Source organism: Gavialis gangeticus, unplaced genomic scaffold (assembly GCF_001723915.1).
Source record: "Gavialis gangeticus isolate Ggan-Ray unplaced genomic scaffold, GavGan_comp1, whole genome shotgun sequence".
Lineage (NCBI taxonomy): Eukaryota > Metazoa > Chordata > Crocodylia > Gavialidae > Gavialis > Gavialis gangeticus.
This window is the reverse complement of record NW_017729032.1, coordinates 232,770,218-232,791,404: the sequence shown is the minus strand read 5'-3', so window position 1 is coordinate 232,791,404 and position 21,187 is coordinate 232,770,218. Positions and strand designations below refer to the sequence as shown.

At 37.5% G+C, this 21,187-nt stretch overlaps 1 long non-coding RNA gene across 1 annotated transcript in view; it reads left to right on the top strand.

The window, feature by feature from the left end:
• Positions 1-21,187, top strand: part of LOC109302811 — a 410,293-nt gene that overhangs the window by 57,344 nt on the left and 331,762 nt on the right. Inside the window, exon 3 of the long non-coding RNA XR_002098941.1 lies at positions 19,150-19,246. This is a non-coding gene — a long non-coding RNA (uncharacterized LOC109302811). The remainder of the gene's footprint in view (positions 1-19,149; positions 19,247-21,187) is intronic.

The window sequence follows — 21,187 nt, the reverse complement described above, 5'->3', positions numbered from 1 at the left end:
TTCTCCCTCTCTCTCCCCCTCTCTCTCTTCCAGTACCCTTATAGCAGTTTCCAGCCTGTAGGAGATAACTTCCTCCCCATTACTAACCAGCAGGGGGGCCCATGTTTCCTTGTTTTGGAGCTGCAGGACATTTGTTCTACCCTGTTTACAACCAGCGGGTGCTGTTTTCTCTACCTTATTGCTTGCCTTTTTCATCAGCACACAGGGGGCTACAAAATCGGAAATGATCTTAATTAAATGTTTTCTATACAGAAACAACCAGGCCCTTTTTGTGTGAAACGCAAGCAGCAGACCTTATCACAAAAGACAAAGACAAATATTTATCAAGGAACAAAAGATGTCCAGGGTTTACAACTGGCTAGATTTTTCTCTCTCTCCTGGTGAAGATGTTTAACAATGTAAGATGTTTATCAGGACTTCTTGTTGAAATTCTTTGTTTCCCTGTAAGGTCTACAAATGAAACTGTTTTTCTTCCTATGAAACACACAGTGAAATCCACGAGTTAACTTATATAGAATGCTAACACCTGCCTGTCTGTGTGTTGATTTTGTTTTTGTAGAAGGTCTTTTCTATTTCACATTAAAATAGTCCTTGGTTGTTTTCTTTTTTCTTTTTCTGATGTTCCGAAAGACACGATCCTGTTGGCTGTGCTGCTTTTATGTTACTTCTGATTCAGCTGCTTGACTCTGTTAAAGGAATGCCACAAATAAATGTATTCCTTTGTCATAAAATGGTATGTGCTATCAAGTGAATCAGTTATTAGATTTTACTAATATTCTGCTTGGAAACTGCATTTTTAAATGCAATGTTTTATGCTATAAATCTAATAAATCTGCTGGTTTATGCTGTAGCAGAAGAGCGAGAACAGTAGGGTTTATATAAATTATATAATGTTTTTGTTCCTGTTTTTACATGCAGAAATATCATTTTTCAGATGTACTATAATAAAGATTACTCAGGTATATTAACATACATGCCTTCTGATGATTAATATTAAATTGTGTTAGTTGGCATTTGTAAATTACAGATCCTTATTTTGGGGGGATCCCGTTCCTGAGAAGCAGGCCATCACTTACTCAAAAACTATTTGAAAAAACAAAATACAAGCTTGTACATACTGAAGAAAGCTAACTTGACAGTGCGTCATTTTATGGAGTGTAAAGTTGTTATAGAATTTGTTAAGCTGGCAGATTTTTAGTTTAGTGGAATGTATGTGTGTGCGCATTATATATACATGCATAATATAGCTTTCTGTCATTAAACAGCACATTATATAGCAGTACGTTCCAGTATTTGAGTTTGTTGAACACGTGAGTTGAGGCACGCTGTAAAATATGGAAAGTTACTGTAAAGCTTTAAAAGTCAGCTCTTAGTACCATTGTGGCAAAACAAACATGCTGTAATATAACCACTATGTTACGGCATGTTTGCTGTTTTAATATATTTTGCAAATATTCAGGGGTCTGATTCTGAACATTGTTACTCACACAAGTTATCCTGCTCATTACAGTTAGTTAAAACATGGTATGGGAGTGAGAAAATATGGATCAGAACCTGTGTATTTAATTTCCACTGCTGCATTTTAAGGCAGCAATGTCATAGCAAGCTTGAAATTCAATATGGATGAGGGTTGTTTTTTTTTTCCTTTTTTTTTAATTCACAAATTAATGCTTTTCTTTGAATTTCTCAGTTTCTATAAACCATTTTGTACTATCTCCATTTAAATAATTTTAGTGTGCAAAAAGTCTTTTTTATCTTTGTGCATTATTTAAGGCAAGGCATCCTTGTAAAAGTAATCAGGTTAATAATAAAGAATTTTTAGTCAAATTTAAATTAACGTGATACATTTTAGCTGTACCTATTATGTAATTTTCCTTCTGGGAGATCTGTTTCTTTAATGGATATAATGTTTTCATTGTATTTTTATTTGGATGTGTTGCATTCAGTATATTCTGACATTTTTCCAGAATTGCATAATGTCTTTCCTTTAAAATAAATTGTACAGAAACTGCAAATCAGAGGAGTTTGTGATGCTTCTTTTAATATATAAAATAATTATAGTATTGACTCTTATTTATGTCTCTCTTGCTTTAGTCATTTTCTTTTTATTCTCATGTAGATAAAAATGATTACCTGATACCATATGTAAACTTTTATTCTATGTTATGTCAACACTTTGTGTATTTCCTGTAATATTATCTTAGACTGTATTATTAAAAGTTAATAAGCTATTTTTAATAGATTGTACATAATGCTGTGCTAGTTAAACTACGTGTCCTTTTCACTTCTAATTGAATAAAATGCTTATCCAGGCTATCTTGGTTTAAACCATAATCTTCTACAGAGACCCTGTGACAGGAAACAGCAATGCAACAGTCACTCTAGTAGAGAGAGATTTATTCTTCAGAGTGTTAGAGTATGTTTTATTAAAATTCTTGTGAATACTTTTGGATTGCTGTTGCCTCCTGAGATAAGTTTTCATTTTTTAAAGTATGAATATAATTAACTGGTTGGAAAGTATGTACTAGAGTTTTGTTTTCCAGAAAACATTTGTTCTATTTGAAGTTTCTTTATCTCATGTCTTTAAAAAATTATGGTGAATTAAAACTACTACAAAAAGGTAAAAGGAAATTGTTAAATATTAGAGCTAAGTTGATAAGAAAAGCTCATTTTTTAGATAACTTACTTCCAAACATAGGCTGTATGCTTTCTGGTTTGCTTTATCTTGTACGTATAAAGCAGTCCATAATATAATAGATGATGTGGCCAAGAACTCAGAACTAAGGAGAAATATGCTTCTGTTGAACTGAACTCGCACCAACTTTGGCAAGTAAATTGAGTTGACTCTTAATGCACTGTTGCTTGCAGTGGTAAGGCTGACTATTTGATAGGCTGACAAAGAGGCCCTAGCATGTTAGTACAGTATTACAATAGAATATTTTTAGGATAAATTTAATGTGAGAGAGAAAGTATTTAAAATTCCAGTGGTTTTTGTACCTCTATAGGATTATAAATATGTAAAAATATTTTTGCTTGTTTCAGAATATTTAAAGTGGCAGTCTTTTTAGCTTCTTAAAAAAAAATGTAAAATTCAACTATGGCATGATTTTATAGACTCTTTGCACACTGAACTTATGATTATGTAAGTTACTGGGGCCCATATCCAGAAAGCTACCTAATGCTGATTTAAATGCTTAATAGATACTGAAAACCATAGGAGTTTGACACCTAAATATGTAGATTTGGCCAGAAGTGATTGCCAGATGTTGCCCATAAAGGGTGATTAATCCCTAACTATGTTCTTATTTGAAATACACATTAAACATTTCCTTTACATTGTAACTACATTACCTCAGACCTAAGTAGGATTGCTCTTTGCTTGTTTTTTAAGAGCTAGAAAATTCTTAAGTCTCCTATAATATATCCCAGTTCACTCTTTTGCCTTCTTGTTGAGACAAAGGGTTAGAGATGGATCAGGACAGCCTCCAATTAGATTTTAATGACCCCCGGCAAACACTGAGGAGCATATGCATATCATAAAACCATTTAAAAAAAAATTATGTCCCTAACATTTCCTGAAACCCACTTTTGTTTTGCAGTTTTGTAAAACATTTTGCTTACTATCTGATAAAATGAATGTCAACAAGCGCTAATAGAAGTAAGACTCAGCGGTGTCTTCTGTTTGTAAGAAGAGGACCCTGTAAAAATATTTTTCTATTTGTCACCTTAAAAGTCACTAAACCAACAATGTATATGTAGTAATTATTTAATGCCATAAATACTGTCCTTCTTTTAGCACCTGGATATTTGTAGTTGACAAACCTCCTTATATCTAAGTTCATTTTTAAACTCTTGTTGAGTTTTCATGTCAAATTAAACATGACTTCTTAAATGCAAAAGATAACTTTATTAATGTCTTCTATAATTTCTGTCTTTTAACTTTAAGTCTATTGGACATTTTTAACTTTAAGTCTATTGGACATTTTCATGAGAGTGTAATCAGAATGAAATAAAAAGTGTTCTTGAGGAAGGTACTAGAGATTGCTCTAAAACTTTTGCAATATATGAGAGGGTTCTCTTTTCCCTAGTTTTTTTAAGTGTTTTCAGGGGAAGTTTATAGCAAAGTTACCTTTTTCTATTAAATTATATAGGTTGTTTGAAAAAGTCAGTGTTTTTGTAATTCTATGGGACTTTGCATAAAGGAATGAATTGTACAACAGATAATTTTTTTTCTAGATAACCGAATAACTTCTGAAATAAGAATTTTATAGTTCCTGGGCTACCTATTTTTTTGCTGTTAGTTTTCTAATGATTAATTGGAAGATGTTTTATGCTTAGATAAGGAAACAAACTTGTTTTAACCATTTTGTGAACACTCCTAAAGAATACAAAGAACTGAATAATTTTTTAAATCTGAAATCAAAATTGTAGGCAAAGATTTTTTTCAAGTGTGTTCAAATGCTGTTATTCCTTGTTTATTTGAATACACTGTAACAATCCTGTAATTAAGTAATGGTTTAGTTTTGTAGGACCAAATATAAGTAAAATTATAAAATAAAGAGTAGAGGGGATAAATTATTAGATTGTTTCATATGTTTTAAAATACTGAATGTTTTCTTTAAATGTATGCAATTCTTATGTAAGTGTTAGAAATGGTAGGGTGTAATTAATGGAATAGTAAGGGTGTTAAAATAAGGGTTATGAAATGGATTCACAAGCAGTAAAATGCAAAACAGGAAACTTCATATTGCTTTGTGTTAATATTCAGGGCCAGATCGTAATTACTAAAGGGATAAAAAAGTGTAAAGTCATTAGTTTTGGGAGTTAATATCTGCTATCTAGAACATCATCTGGGGGAATACAGTTTTGTGTAAAGTGTTAAAAGTTTGCATATGAAAAAGTTATTTGTCTTTTTTAATATTTGAAGTATTTTATCATGTGTGCTGTACAAAGTTATTAGACTAGGAGCTGTACAAAGTTATTGGACTTATTCATCCTGATCTTGTAAACAGGTATAGTCAATAGTTTGATACTCTTGTGTTATATAAACACATATGTTTACATAAGACCATAAAATACACTATTTACTTGCCATTTAATTAATCATGTATCATGCCCTGACAAAATGAGACACTAGATAGGATGTTTAGTTAATACAGCTACATTAAATGTCTGACGGCTGTTTTTTTAAAAACAATAGTCCTCCAGATAAAGTAAACACAGTTTTTTTAGCAGCCAAGACTAATAATTAAAAAATAAAGCTTCATGTCAACTGATGCAATTTTGATGTTGTTTCCTGTGCTTTTCATGATTGCCTCTAAAAATAATATATAAAACCAGCTGGTTAAATTAAAAACTGAATTAAGTCTATTGACAGTTAATATAACCTTTTGAAGCGTGTTACCAACTATTATACATTTATTTCCTCCTTACATTTCCTACTGTGGCATTATGCTTCTTGGATACCAGGAGTAGTGTCTACCTTGGAAGACTGATGTTTTGCTGGTAGTCTACCATATTTTACTTTTTAATGTAATTTTATTTGTGTGTATATCTAGGGAGAGTGCTGTTAGATAACCAGGTCAGTAGTATTTTGACCTCCAAAATATTTTGACTTTTCACTTATTACATGAAAATAAGTGCCCTTTTCATGTTTTTATACTATATTAAGGGGACAGAGGAATACCCACACTATGATGCCATTGCTAAGGTTGGCTCTTTGTCAGACTAAAACAAAGATGGAACAGGTCATAGACTTAGTTTTTTAAAAAGTCACAGTTGTGATTCTTTTAATAGTGTATATAGCTATCAAAACACAAAGAATATATGCATAGGCATAAGTATCTATGCATATGCAGATTCATAAACAACAAAAAAATTGTTTTACAAATTATTTAGTTTTGAAGTACTGAAAAAAGAGGGGAAGTTTTCATTCTGTTTGGCATGGGCAGTGCAAAGAGCTGATTTTTCCTTAGAAAGAAGTGACTACAACACAAGAAAGTAAATTATTGGGTGCTCATGCTCATTACAGGACCCACTAGAGTAATAGAGACCATAACATTTTAGGGAAAACTTATTCAGAGTTTGCTCCCTGAAACTGGACTGTGGCAGCTCCACAGCCATGTTTATGGAACAGAAACAATACATTCATCAAGGAAGGGGCTCTGATTCTGTTGGGAGTCTGTAGGAATTATTGCAGTACAGTTGAAGATTGTACTGTAAGTCTGGGGCAGAAATTACACATAAACTGCTATAATTGATCTGAAACAATTTGAAATCTGTAACACAACAGAGTTAGGTACAGACAGTCAAAAAGCCCGAAGCTGAATCAATTCAGTCTTTGTAGGTTAATCGAAACTGCACAGATTAAACTGAAAAGAAGTGTATAGACATTTACCTTTGATTCAGGAAATGCAGCCACATGCCTGTAGTGGCTCAGGGCAGAAGCCAGGGGGCACTAGAGCATGGCTGTCTGTTTGGGTGTTCACTTCCTCTTCCTGCTGCCCCTGAGGTCTCTGGGTTTTGCAGTCCAGCATGACAGCAGAAGGACTCTGCAGGGTTGTTCATCACTTCCTCTTCCTTTTTCCAGGTGCCTCTGGGATTTGTAGTCCACAGGTGCAGCCAGCAGTAAGTTTGAGTGGGGGGAAGGCGTGCTTAACCACAAATGAGGTTTGCCTGGAGGGGGCAATCTCTCCCCCTCCACACACACCCCCATAGGCTGGGCTGCATCCCCAGCCAGGCTTACCCTCCCCACTCTTGTCAGCCAGCTCTCCATGCTCCAGCTAGAGAGCAGATGGGTGGATCCAGCCCTGCTCTCTGGAGCACACAACACAACCCAGCACAACCCAGGGCTGGAAAGCATGCTGGGATGCTGGGGGACTGTGATTTAACTTTAACCAAGAAGGGGTCTGGGACAGATGTTTCATAAACTGGTTTGACCCAATTCAGGTAAGTCTGATACTACATTCAGCCAGGTTTATCTTAAAACAATTTCAGCCATTTTGAACTGGTTTATGTGCACTGAAATTCTGTACTGTTACAGGTTTAAACCAGTTTCTGATCACTTAAATCAGTTTATGTGTAACTTCTGTCTCTAGCCTAGAAGTTTAGTGCACATAAACCAATTTCAAAATGGCTGGAACTGGTTTAAGATAAACCTGGATGGATGTAGTGTCAGACTTCACTGATTTAGGTTAAAATGGTTTATTGAACTTCTGTCCCAGATCCCCTCCAAATTCAAGTTAACTCATAGTCCTTCAGAATCCTAGGATGCTTTGCACCTCCCAGGCAAGCCCCTTGCCCACAAGGTGAGCAGCCTAGCCTTGGTCCAATCTGTCTTCTCCAGCCAAGCAGTGAAGCATGCTCTAGCACCCAGGCTTCTGGCCTGGGCCACTGCAGGCACATGGTTGCATTTCTGGAATCAAAAGCGAATGTCTATTCACTTTCTTATAAATTTAATGTGCATAGCTTAGACTAAACTACAAAGATTGAATTGATTCAGCCTCCAGATTTTTGATTGCCTGCACTTAGCCCGGAGGACTTACTGCTGACTATCACAGTAGAACAGTTTTGGCATTATGTTCAAATTAACAGCATTTGTTTTGTTTTAGAAATAGTTAATCATAATGTTTGCATGGCACTGATTTTTGCAAAGTGAGTCATGATTGTCTACAGATACCATAACATGTTTGAGTTGTATTAGGAACTCAGAACCTTCATGCTAGGATTCTTGTGTAACATACCACTCTTAACTTTTTCACTTGCATGACCCTATCATGGTTTTCTATATGAATCAGCAGCTGTGCATCTTTGCTGGTATTTTGGTTGACTTCAGTTATACTCTTGTCAGAACTGAGAGGTATTTTTGAAGCATATGACTTTTTAGACCATTAAAATATGAATATTGTATTTTCTTGTACACAACACATCCCCAAATACAATACACATCATGCTTTGAAAGGCAAACTGAAGAAAAAAAGTTTTTTTTCCAGAGTTATGGTTGCATAGAGCAGAGACAGAAAGCAGATGATCTTCAGCTAACTCACGCTCCTTTTCCTGCATAACTAAATCTGAATCCCTAATTGCTGCTGAAGACCAGTTTCCATGGGTGAATCTAAGATTTTGAAAACAGATGGAGAGTTTGTGCAAAAGAGAGCAAAAGAGCTTGAGCTAAAGAGCTAAAGAAGCAGTGTAAGAAAGACACTAGGAGCAGCTAGCAGAAACAGCAACATTTCCCTAATGAAGGTTAGCTTGATTAGTGGACCATTAAAATCATTAAAAAGGAACAAGAGAATCATTAACATCTGTGGAGTGAAGAAGAATGAGCCATTTAGTCAGTTAACTTCCTTGGTTGCCTGAACAGGAATACCTCAGCTGCTTCATTGTTAAGCAGGAATAAGTCAGGGTGCTTCCAACTCCAGGCAGAAAATCAGCTTTCCCATTTAATACACAAACCCCAGTTTTGGGGGGCTTAGTTTTTGGGAGAAGGTGCATGTGGTATGTGACAAAATACAGTACATGCTTTTTCCTTGAGAGAGCCAGATACAGTTCCAAAGGTTTATGTGCATACTTGTCATGTCTCTAATCTGCATTGGCTTTCCCACTTTTCCCTTCTCCTGTTCTTAACTGTGCCAGCTAGTGAAGAAAACCTCAGGGAGTGAGAGATTTCCTTTCTGGGGTTTCTGAGTAGACAACCAAGGTTTCCTCCCTTTTCTTCCCATTGTGCCTTTTGGCATGGCACAGGAAGGAAGAAAAGTAGAACAATATCACTGCTTCCAGATCCTGATCATTGGCATCATTGGTGATGCATAGGGGGTGCACGTGGTGCACCTCCTGAGATTTGCCGTGCACCCACTGGAAATGCCAACAGGAAGTGCACTTCCCATTTTGCTGGTCAACCCTCCAGTTGGCGATTGGCCGCTGGGGGACTCCCTCCCCCCGGTTTGTGATCTGGTGCCCCCCCAGACTTGGGAGGTACTAGTCGCCCATGATTGGCATATCACATTTCCACAAGAAAAAGCCATTTTGTGAGGGAGAAACTACCAGATCAATTCGAAATTAAGACAGAGTGATCAGGTCAGCTGTAATGGGGGATGCATAAATGAAGAGAAAGGTAAGAGAAGATACTGTGATTGACAGGAAATAAGCACAAAGGGGAATAAGGAAAGGAATTGGATTGGAGGTGGGAGTCCTAATTTTATCTCATACTGCTCATGGTTTACCTTTGGAAAGCCTGGTTAATTCCTTGGGCCTTAGTTTGCCCATATGTTAAAAAAAAGAAAGAAAAAGAATAGCCTTTATCTGATGTGTATATGAATGCAGGTTTGCATAGAGGTGCTGGCAATATTTTGTTGGACTCATGAGTTAAAAAATAGAGAAAAATGCTCGGTTCAGATGCTCACATTTGCAAAGGTGTCCTTGAGGAGGTGAGCAGAGCTTTTCAGGAGTTGTCATACATCAGAATCCACTAATGTACATGAGTATGTACACACAGGCACAAGCATACCAAAAGGCAGTCTGGTATCAGAACACTGCCTTAAAATTTCTCTTGTTAATAATACAAATAATTTCTTTGGTTAATGAGGATTTGTTTATTGAAGCACTGAATACTAATTTTACAAACAAGCAGAATTCACTTTTATCTCCCTTTGAGGGAGCTACTGCTACATAGAGCTACTACTATGAAGTCCTCAGTCATTTTGTATTATTGCTTTTGTTGTTTCATCTTCATTTACTTGTATGGTGTACTTATATACTTCTAGGATCAAGAGCTTTAAAATAATCATAAGAAGACAGTACTGTATTTTCTCACATACAACATGCCCCCAAATAAAACATTCACCTTGATTTTACAAGGCAGGATGCAGAAAAAAAGATTTTTTTCAGTCGTGGTTGACTTGATGACATGGAATAAGTCCTGCTAGAAACCTAGAGTACCCAAGCAGTTTGGCAAACTGACCATTTTCTTGTAGCAGACTATCTCCTGTGATACCACACTACCTGGGCACTTTATGTTCCAAGGAGGGGTTATTTTACAATATACAAGGTTAGACCCCAGATCCTTGCAAAATGAAAAGTAGCAAGACTGTTATGTTAAGTATTATTACTCTTACTGTAAGTAATTTTTATAAGTTCCTGTAAGAAAAAGAAAGTTGTTTGTACATCATTGAGACACTACTAGCATCCCCTTGCTGCTTTGGGCATAAGCTGCAATGCTCAGCCAAGAAATAAGGCTGTAAGAGGACTTGCACAAGACTCCATCCCTTGGCAGCTGCAACAATGTCTCCAGAAGTGCTTCTTTCACAGCGAAGACATCAGGTTCCCCATTTAAAACATGCAGCCCAATTTGGGGGGAAAAGGTGTTTGTGATATGTGATAAAATACAGTCATTTTTCTACCTTATTTTTCACAGTTCTGCAACTCATAACTCATTTTTAAGCAACTTGAGTGAATGAACATTCACTAGAAAAAATTGTTATGTATAAGCTATTCTAAAGTATCCTTGCCTCTTTATTTCCTGGCAATTTACAGTAGTGCTATTTGAAATTTTTGTTGTAAAAACCTACTCCAACTTCTGACTTAACCTTACCTTTAGTCCCTACCCATAACCTTTTTTACTACAAGTGGAGTGATTCCCATGGAAAAATGGCAAACTGGGCCTAAAAAAACAATGATTCATCTAGAGGTCAGTCCAGGAGGATGGTAGGAAAAGGATAACATTGCTCAATTCTTTTGTATAATTCCTGATACAAGAAAATGTGCACACAATCTCTCTCATTTAAAGCCTTTCTAATTATCTACTACCAACAGTATCATGCTTTAAGGTATTACTTTACATTGCACAATAATCAAAAATTAAAATCCAGAAACTGTCCTTAGATCAGGGCTCAAATTCAGAACTCTCTCTCTTCCCCTCTGTCCCCTTGGTGGGTGCTCTGGCCACTGAGTTGGAAAGTCATTTTTGGTTGTGTCTTGTATTTGTCACTCAGTCTTGAATTCATACAATGCTTCTACCCTGGAGCTGGGCAGTTAGGGCAGTCTCCTGGAAACAGCAGGTGTGGGTTTCAATTCTCAAAGGCAGAAGGGATTATTGGTTAGCTTTCTGGTGAACATTCTGTGTGGTGAGGCCACATCTGGAGTACTGTGTTCAGTTTTGGGGCCCCCACTACAGAAAGGATGTAGACAAATTAGAGAGAGGGGGACAAAAATGGTGAGGAGGCTGGGGGACATGACCTATGATGAAATACTGGGGGAACTGGGCTTATTTAGTCTCAAGAAGAGGAGACAGAGAGGAGATGTAATAGCAGCCCTCAACTACCTGAAGGGTGGTTCAAAAGAGGATGGAGCTAGACTGTTCAACGGTGGCAGAAGGAGCAGCGGTCTCCAGCTGCAGCAGGGCAAGCTTAGGTTAGATATTAGGAATAATTTTCTCACTAGGATGGTAGTAAACCACTGGAACAGGTTACCCAGAGAGGTGGTGGATTCTGTATCCTTGGCAGTTTTCAAAACCTGGCTAGACAAAGGTTTGGCTGGGATGATCTAGTTGGAGAAGGTTCTGCTTTGAGCAGAGGGTTGGACTAGATGACCTCCTGAGGTCCCTTCCAACCATAACTTTCTATGATTCTAAGTTATAGGGTTTTCTGGTGATGAGCTTTTGTTGAGGCCTACCAATTTTGTCAGCCGTTGAAAAGCCAGGAGTTGGCAGTTCCTCATGTGACTGGTGATTACCTGATGCTATCATTGATCTTTGAAAATGTGTTTTTCTTTCGCTAAATAGATAATAGTTGTATAGAATATGTTGCGTGTTCATTAAATACAGGATAAGGAATATTGCTAATACTGCATTAATAGTATCCAGTTACTAGAGACAAAATTATGATTTTTTAATTCCTGCACTGCTGTTCTTTTTGCTGTTATGTCACAGGAAAGCACCTTCAGGTAAGAAGAAAGGTATGGTTTTTGCAAATGATGAGTACTAAGAACTTCATCTGAGATACCGATTAGGTCACAGCCAGCTACTTAGAAATCTTCTTAAGTAATCTGGCTAATGTGTCTAAGGAATAGTACATTAGAACCAATTCATCCAAATGCCTCAGAAAGTTCAGTAAAAATATAGTAACTCTGATAATTCTCTGTGAAATGCTCTGGTTTGAAGCTGTTGAGGAAGCCTTGTACACTATGGCCCCTAGCAGACACAGTCAAAGGTGTGATGAGATGTGGTGTTTAATCCCCCACAATTGCACTTTCTCCCCTGAAATGCCACCTGTGCATTGCAGATTGAGGATCATATCCCATCATGCCATATTGGCGGTACAGGGGCAGCCCAGGAACCTGATTCCTGGCTCCCCTTACACCTACAAGTAGCAAGCTCCTGTGGCTGGGATCCCAGATCACCTGATGGGGCACCTAGCTGTTGGGTTGCACCAGGCACCCCCATAGCTGGAAGCCATTAGCTGATTCAAGCTCCTAGCCATGGGGGCCCAAAGCTGGGCATGGTAATTAGCTGATTGGTACACTCAGCCTTGGGAGCTCCCATGTGCTCTGGAGGCTGCGAACCCCAATCAATGTGGCCACACATTCAATTAACATCATTATAGGAAGTGGCTACAACATTATTAAACATATTTTGTATAATAACTTTTTGGATTATTCCTTGTTTATTGTGTCATTTATTGCAGTAATATGTGGCTGACTAACTACCTAAGATGAGATGTGATATAAATGGTTAATCAAGTCTTAAGTGTAGCATGTGCCAGTAGCCTACGATGATTTAAATCCTGTATGTTTGTTCAAATGACAAATACTGGGGTGGGTCCACAGCTGATGTAAAGTGGTGAAGCTTTGTTTACTTCAGTAATCCACTAATACTAAACAAAGTAGAGTCAACAGATGAAAACTGGTGGCATTTCAAGGGCACAAAAGGCAGTTAGGCATCTAATGTTTATGGCAAGCGTGATTCTACAACCGAGCTATTTTAAAGTATCAAATTATGGAAAATTCAAAGATGCTTGAGGCTAAGACATGTATTTGAGTTATCAATTTTAGGAGTCTTGATAAAGAAAGAAGGGTCTTCTTAGATTACAGGACTGGGAGTTAGGAAACCTCAGCTCTTTGTAGTTTTAGAATGATGTAATGATGGGGAAAGAAGGTTTAGACTTGGGTAACCATCCAGAAGTACTGTGTTTCTGCCTTTCTCCACTATAAATTAAATTTTTAAATGTTGGTAAACAGGTTTTTGGGAAAGATTCCCAGCACATTTGCTTCTGTTTGGAAATGGTGAGAGAGAATGACCTTCCTTACAGGTTTTTGACAAGCCCAGAAAACAACACCAAACATTGTTAAAATGCCAGAAATATTTTTGAACTGGTCAGCAGTTTGGGGCTCTGGTGTTCTTTTCTAAAACTGACTTCTGAATCTCTAGCATTGAGGCCTAGAAGATTAGAAGAAGGATTTCAGCCATAGAGGCATTGAATTTTGAAGAAATGAATGTAGGTTTACTTGGATGGAGAAAGACATGGACACTAGCAACAAGCAAAAATTAAATGAAAGGATCCTTGGAAAAGGAGGTAGGTAGAAGTAAGCAAATAATTGGAAAAGGGTATTAGTAATTGAAGGGCTTAGCTATAGTAAGTGATAAGTATACTCTAAATACTTAAGCAGATAATAGAGATAAGATAGTTAAGACATAACATTCTCTCTATCCCCAAATGTGGAGTGAAATTAAGAGCAAAATTAGAGTGGGGAAAAATAAAGATATGCAATATTTAGATCAGGGGTGGGCAAAATGTAGCCCATAGGTCAGATGTGGCCTGCCAGGCCATTCTATCCAGCCCGTGGGGCCTCTAAAAAATTTAGAAAATGAATATGTATCTTCCTCTGGCTGCCTGTCATGTGGCCCTCAATGGTTTGCCAAAACTCAGTAAGCGGCCCTCTGCCTGACATAATTGCCCACCCCTGATTTAGATACAAGGGGTTTCTCTAATGCATGCTATAAAGGCCAGTGACAGTAGTGGGGGTAAACTTTAATGTAACATGCCTGTTGCATGATGCTTTCTTGTCAGTGCTTTGTGTAGGGAAAAAAAAAATGATGCACAGTTTGGAAAGATAACAAGCACCTGAAAGTACATGGCTCTTGTCTTTTCCTTTATCCTCAGCATACATTTATTGCATCCATCAGCATTTCTTCTTTGGAGTTTTAATTAAAAGTGTTATCAGTGAATTTGAAAGTTTTGTAGGATTTACAGGTTAAACTTTCCAAAATAAAGTTATGAATTTCTCACCCTAAGTCACAGATCAAATTTACAAACTTTTAGTTACACTTCAGTTATACTTAAATAAACTTTATTGTATATATTTTGACATTTTAAAATAGATTCCAAAAAAAATTCAGCAATGAAAATATTTTCTCCACAGATTCTGGCAACCTTAAGTTCGCCAAAACAGAGCTTTATGGAGTTTTCCTTTTCCTATGCACACAAACAAAATCTGTGTCTGAACCTAGCATATGAGAAATATTCATAACTATTCTACAGTAGCCACTGCTATAACACTTACTAAGGAGATTTATTTTCATGTATATGAAACTAGAATCACTTAGCACTTTCAAAGTCTGCACTTGGATACTATACAGATTATGATTCTTTTTAAAGGCTCTAATTTTTTTTGTTGCACCAAAATGATACTTCAAAATATTGCATCTAGTCATGTGTATAACATAAGAATAGAACCTGTCTCCTGGGACATCTGGTCCAGTTCCTTGTAATTGCAGGCAGTCATTAACTGAAGAGATTCCTTAAATCACCATTTCACACCCTCCATCATGGTGAACTACAAGGCACAATGCCCAAGACTGCTCTGTAACATGCCAAGGTATACTCTTGATAGTCAGAGAGAGACAGGCCAGAAGCAGCCTCAGGAAGTCATCTACTCTGACTTCTCCCTGCTCAACAGAAGATATTTCTGTCTAAAATATCTCAGACAAACCTATCTCTAACCTGAACTTAGAAACCTCAACTGCTGAAGATTCCACAACCTTTTTAGGTACCTTATAGTATCTGACCTTCTACAAATATATATATATTTTATTATGGACAATAATAAGGTATTACGTTGAAAATAACATTAAGTGATGGATATTTTTATTATCAGTCTTATCCTGACAGCTTGTTTCTTAGAAAGCCAGAATGTGCTGGTGCGAGCTCAGGAGACTCTAGTGATTTGCCCTCATCCTCAGTTAAATTACAAATTCAGGCAATCATACCTCCTCTCACCAGTCACCATCTCCAAATGGTCTTTAAACACTTGGTTAGCTAAATGATATTAACAAAATTATTTTAAAGATTGCATAAGATACTTTGAAGCCTAAAAGGAGAGCAGAAGTTTATGGGAAGAAGGAGAGAATGGGTAACTGGCAATGATTAAAGAGGGAATACCTAAAGCACTGGATTTCTGGTACAAAAAGGATGAAGGAAATGAACACATGAACAGATAGTATGCGTAAAGGAATCACTATGCAGTCTTTTGCCACAGGCTTTTCATAGTTTCATAGATGTTAGGGTCAGAAGGGACCTCAGTAGGTCATCACGTCTGACTCCCTGCCTTGGGAAAGAGCGCTGGGGCCAGATGACCCCAGCTAGGTGCTTGTCCAGTCTCCTCTTGAAGACCCCCAGGGTAGGGGAGAGCACCACTGCCTTTGGAAGCCCATTCCAGATTCTGGCAACCCTAACTGTGAAGGAGTTCTTTCTAATAACCAACTTAAGTCTGCTCTCTGTCAATATGTGGAGACTGTTCTTAGTTACTCCAGGGTTGCCCTAGTAAATAGAGCGTCTCCTATTACCTGCTGCCCTCCCCTGATGAATTTATAGGTAGCCACAAGATCACCTCTCCACCTTCTCTTGCAAAGGCTGAAAAGATTTAGGTCCCTCCATCTCTCCTTGTAGGGCCTTGCCTGCAGGCCTCTGACTATATGAATGGCCTCCTCTGAACTCTCTCAAGATTCTCTGTATCCCTCTTGAACTACAGCGCCCAAAACTGGACGCAATACTCCAACTGTGGCCTGACCAGTGCTGCATAGAGGGGAAACATCACCTCCCTGGACCTGTTCATCATGCATCTGCTAATGCATGATAAAGTGTGGTTAGCCTTGTTGATCACTTCATCACACTGACGACTAATGTTCATCTTGGAATCAGCTATGACTCCAAGATCCCTTTGTGCTGCTGAGAAGGTCATCCCCTAGCCTGTAAGTGTGTTGGAGGGTTCCGTTTCCTCTGGCTGTACACTGTAAAGCCCAAGGCTTTGAGGGCTGCCTCCAGGACTCCATGTGTAGTGTTTGAGAGAGACATATTAAAGGACTATCCAGCCAGGGGAAGGTGGATTTGCTAAAATCCTGTTCTACTGTCACAATGTCTTCTTTAAGCAAAACAAGGAGATGGCATGATCTGTCTCAGTTGGAAGATCCCTTTCCTTCCCAGTCTCATTTAAACTCCCTGTGTCAAACTCAGACATAAGCTCATTCAGGGTGGAAAAAGAAAGTTAGACCATAGTCAGGTGAGAAAAGGAGAGGAGGGAACGAAAAGATCACACATAGCAAGAGCAGTAACTTGCTGTACCAGACTATATATTACATTATATTGTCTTACCTGATAGCTTGGTAGGAGCTGTGAAAGCACTAAATTCTGAAGGAAATGCTGTAAGATTTCATTTTAATCCATTGATATCAGTGGATATCAAAGTACTCAGTAATTCATATTTAGAAATATCCAGTGGGTACCCAATAAAATGGAAAACAGAGGGATAACTAGCTGGGTTTTTGCCTTGGGCCAACCCTGCTGGAGATCAGGGCTGGTGGGAAAGGGGAGGTGCCACTTATTTCCAAAGAGGTAGGGGGAGTCTTACCTGCTGCAGATACTAAACAAGTCCCTGGCTGCTTCTACCTCAGCATGGTCTGCCTGACCTGCTTGTTGATGGTGTCTGGGGGCTTGGGGGAACCTGCAAACTTGGCAAAAGTGGGATATGTGATGGCTTCTTTGATTTCCCAGGTTCCCCCATGCACCACCACAGACACCGGGGGTGGGGTGAGCAGAACACAGGCAGCATCCCTGCATCCCTGCCTGTGTTCATCCGGCTCTGGCCCCAGTGTCTTTCATGGCATTGGGACGTGTCTGCTCTGGAAAGCACGGAGCAGCAACTTTAAAACATTTACAAAAAACCAAACATTTGCCTCTGCACACCTCCTGTAGTACCGTGGAAAATATATCCATTGGCATGTGTGCCAGGTTTTGCATATCCCTGAGCTAGAGCTATGAGTTCAGTTTCAGGACAAAATCAGCTATCATGATGCCAAATGTCTAACATGACATGGCATGACACTGTCAGACCATAGTGAACCTGGTATTAACAGTGGAGCAATATATTGAAGTTCTGAAACTGACCCATAAATAATATTAAAAACATTCTCTTAGTGCGTATAGAAAATCCTGCTGCTATTTTACTAACCCAGTCTTCTTTCCTTTCTCCTGACTAGTTACTCTAGGTTTGGGTTGTGAGAAGTGGTGTCCTGACATTTGTAATAAATAATGCCTATGATTTAGAATGGGGAGATGAAAGGGTACTTGGTCATATTACTGACCAGTATTTTATCCCCCAATTTAACTTATTCATGGCTTTTGAAACATTTATCAAGAAAAAAAATGCCTATAATTAAAGATTTGCTTTGTAGTAAATGTCATAGTTAAATGTTTTGGTTGGGCTTTTTTGAGGAGTGAATCACTAAAACAAGAGACTTGAGGAGAGACTTGACATGTCTACTGGCAGGCTTCCATAGGTTTCCAGGCTCTGAAAGAGCACATACAGTGGGTGCACTAAGTTTCATGGCACCTTTCCCAACTTGTAGGGTCCCTAGCATTTTGGGTAGCCAGTTTTTGTTTGCCATCTGTTGGGGTACTAAATACCAACGGGTTTCCCAGGACTACCCAGGCAACCAGCTGAGATACCAGTAACACTGCATTATGTTTCCCTCCTCTGAAATGTAACAAATATCTGGAGTGGATTCAACTGTATGTAACAGTATTTCAGTGATTCCCTGTGTAAACATACTTTAAGCCAGACCTGAATATCCATAAAAATTTTCATCATAAATCATTGTCTCTTGGAAGTACATTGGTTTGAATTTTTAGAACAGTAATACAAGGTATCGTCATCTCTATTACTCTCTTTAGCAGTCACAATAAAAATAAGTAGGAATTTGCATCATACACCACATTCTAGTTATGGTGGTATTCAATATGTGTGATAGTCCTTTTTCACTATTATAAATGTTATGTGTAACTGATAATATGCTCCCCCTTTCACCTTGATGAAACTGTATAGAGTATACTGCAGAAAAAGAAATGAAATAATGTGATACTGTGTACACATTTAGCTGATATATATATCATTTACATTAATAACCCTTGAGATGCATCTGTACTCATTTTTAATACATAATTTACATGATTGAGATATAGTTAAAATATAATATATATATTATATATGTGTGTGTGTATGTAATATTTCTTATATATTCGGAAGGCATGATAATGTAAAAGCCAAATATATGCATGTATATATGTAACTATTAATATATATATGTGTGTATGTTATCAAATTATGTTATATATGTATGTATATAGCATAATTTGATAACATAATCTTCAGCTTGTTATAGATAAAGCCCTTCAGCCTAGGCCTACATATATCATGATCACCATTCGGACCTTTAAAAATACTGCTGTAATTGGAAACTGTTACCATGGTATTTAACTGTCTACTACATATCCAAGTACATCTTAAATGCAGGAAATCTGCAAATGCCAAGGTAAAGTTAATTTTACCTGTAAATGGCAATTGTCAAATTTTAATGGCAGACACTGTATAATGTTTCTAAATTGAATGAGGATTATTGGAGGTAATACACATGCCAAAAAACTCAGCATCACGTTTAGATCCCAGGGTGATTTTGCAGGTCTAGGAATTGGAAAATACTGTTTTACTTGAAAAGCTGAGCAGATTTGAAATTGTTGAAAGCCAATAACCTTGGAACATGTTTGGGTACCGTTGTCCAAGTTCAGTATTCTGATTGAAACTGTTTTGTTTATTCTTCTATTCCAGGATTGTGGTCATTCTGGTCCATCTGTGACACCCCACTCTGCTGGTGATGTCACATGCTGCTCTGACTAGCATTACAGAATGGAACCAGTCTTTGGAGGTAAGATCTGATCTATTTTTTCCTAATCCATTTTCCATTTCCATGGATTGATAATGTTCTTTACACTCTGTTTTGTACAAATTAAGATATGAATGTTATAGCAATAGACAAACTCTAGTACTCTTGAGATTACATGGACACACTTTCACATCAGTTTTACACTGCTGCTGTTTCACAAAATAATAGGGTGGAGTCTTGGGATCAAAGAAACAGTTACTTTGGAGAGGAAAAAAAGGGGCTTTCAACCATGATTTATATAACTTAAAGACATGCTTTCGGTTTGTGAATTTAAAGATTGCTCAAGGAAGAGTTACTTCCATAAAGCACCCATCAGCGTTCCCAGTGTAAATATCATTCTCTAATTTTAATGACTTGGAACCACTGAGGGTTAATGTACTCCTGTTATCCTCATTTCTCTTCTCCACTTTCATTCTATTGTTGCTCACGTGTCATGCCTTACTCTTAGTGAATTTGCAAGCCTTCTGGACAAGAACTATGTCTTCTTTATATTTGGATTACACCTAGTTTAAGCTGGAGCTACTAAAATTAAGGAGCTCTAGGAAGCTGAAGAAAAGAAGGAGAGAAAGATAAAGATGAAAAATGAGAGTTGGGGAAACCATGTAGGAGATCTGGGATGAGGGATGATCCTATGGTGAGAAAACGTCTGGTAGGAAAAGAACTATATGCTTACTTATGTGGCAATGGCAGGAGTGTATGGCAGTGCAAGAGCCCACTGTTGGGTGAATATGTGAGGTTTCTTTTTTTTTAATAGAATCTCCACATTTCAGTAGATTTAATCTTGGTTTCATCCTGATCCTTCACTGATTAAAATTGTTTCCTATGGTGAATCGTAGAAGCTTTCGATTTTATACTGTGCTTGAGTCTTTGGTATGTTTTAATTAAACATCCAGTCACAGCTATCCTAACGTATAACTGGGCTCCTGTGAACGTTATTGCTTTTTAAATCCATTTGTGCATGTATTTAGAAGTGGTATAAATCTTTATTCATCTGTAAATTTCACAGCTAGTGTCATTTCTTCATAGAATAGGTTTAATGGATCTGGTTTTAGGCACCAATTACACTGCATTTTTTTTATTTGGTGCCATGGTAATAACATTGAGGCAGAGTACTGAATAGAGATGCTGCATAAAGATAATACTCATGGTTTTTCATTTCTGGTTGAATTACAAGGACTTGTGTGTGGACCTGAATCTGGAATTCTGGAAAAATGTAAACTTCAGAAGCTAGGGTCAAGTTCAGAGGTGACTGTTGAATATTGGTCAAATTTACATATCTTGATAAGTGGGTGCAACTGAAAAAATGGAGAGGACAGAAAAGTTCAATTAAGACAAAATAAGCAACAACCTGAAGGATATAAGACCCAAGTTATATTAGACTAAGTTTTTTTGCTGTTGATTACTTTTTCTCATTCTATTGTCCTTTTATATTACTGTATTTGCTCAAATATATGATGAACTCCCCAATAATTAGATTCTATGTATGGAATTAAAAAAAAAATTATTATAATTGTCCAGGCATACAATCTAATTATTGGAGGTCTGCCTTGAATTTTCCTCCGTCTCAGAACTACAGCAGGGAAAATAAATCTGGGGCGGTCAAGTAGCCCTCTTGCCCTCTGCCCCTCCCAACTTCTTCCCCCACCCTAACGGCCAGATTCTGCTCTCCCTGAGCATGTGAAAGTGATGGGCAAATTTGAAACCACTAATTTTAAAATAAACATACTTGTTATAAATGGAACATAAATAAATTAGTATAGGTACCCATAGAATAGATGCTGTTCACTTTTTTTGAAACTGCTGCAAATTTTAGTATGGGTACTCCATAAACACACTTTTAAGCCATACTTCTATATATACTAGGCATGTCTACTTCAGATGTTTACTGTGCAGTTGACTAATTAGCTGCACAGTAAATGTCTC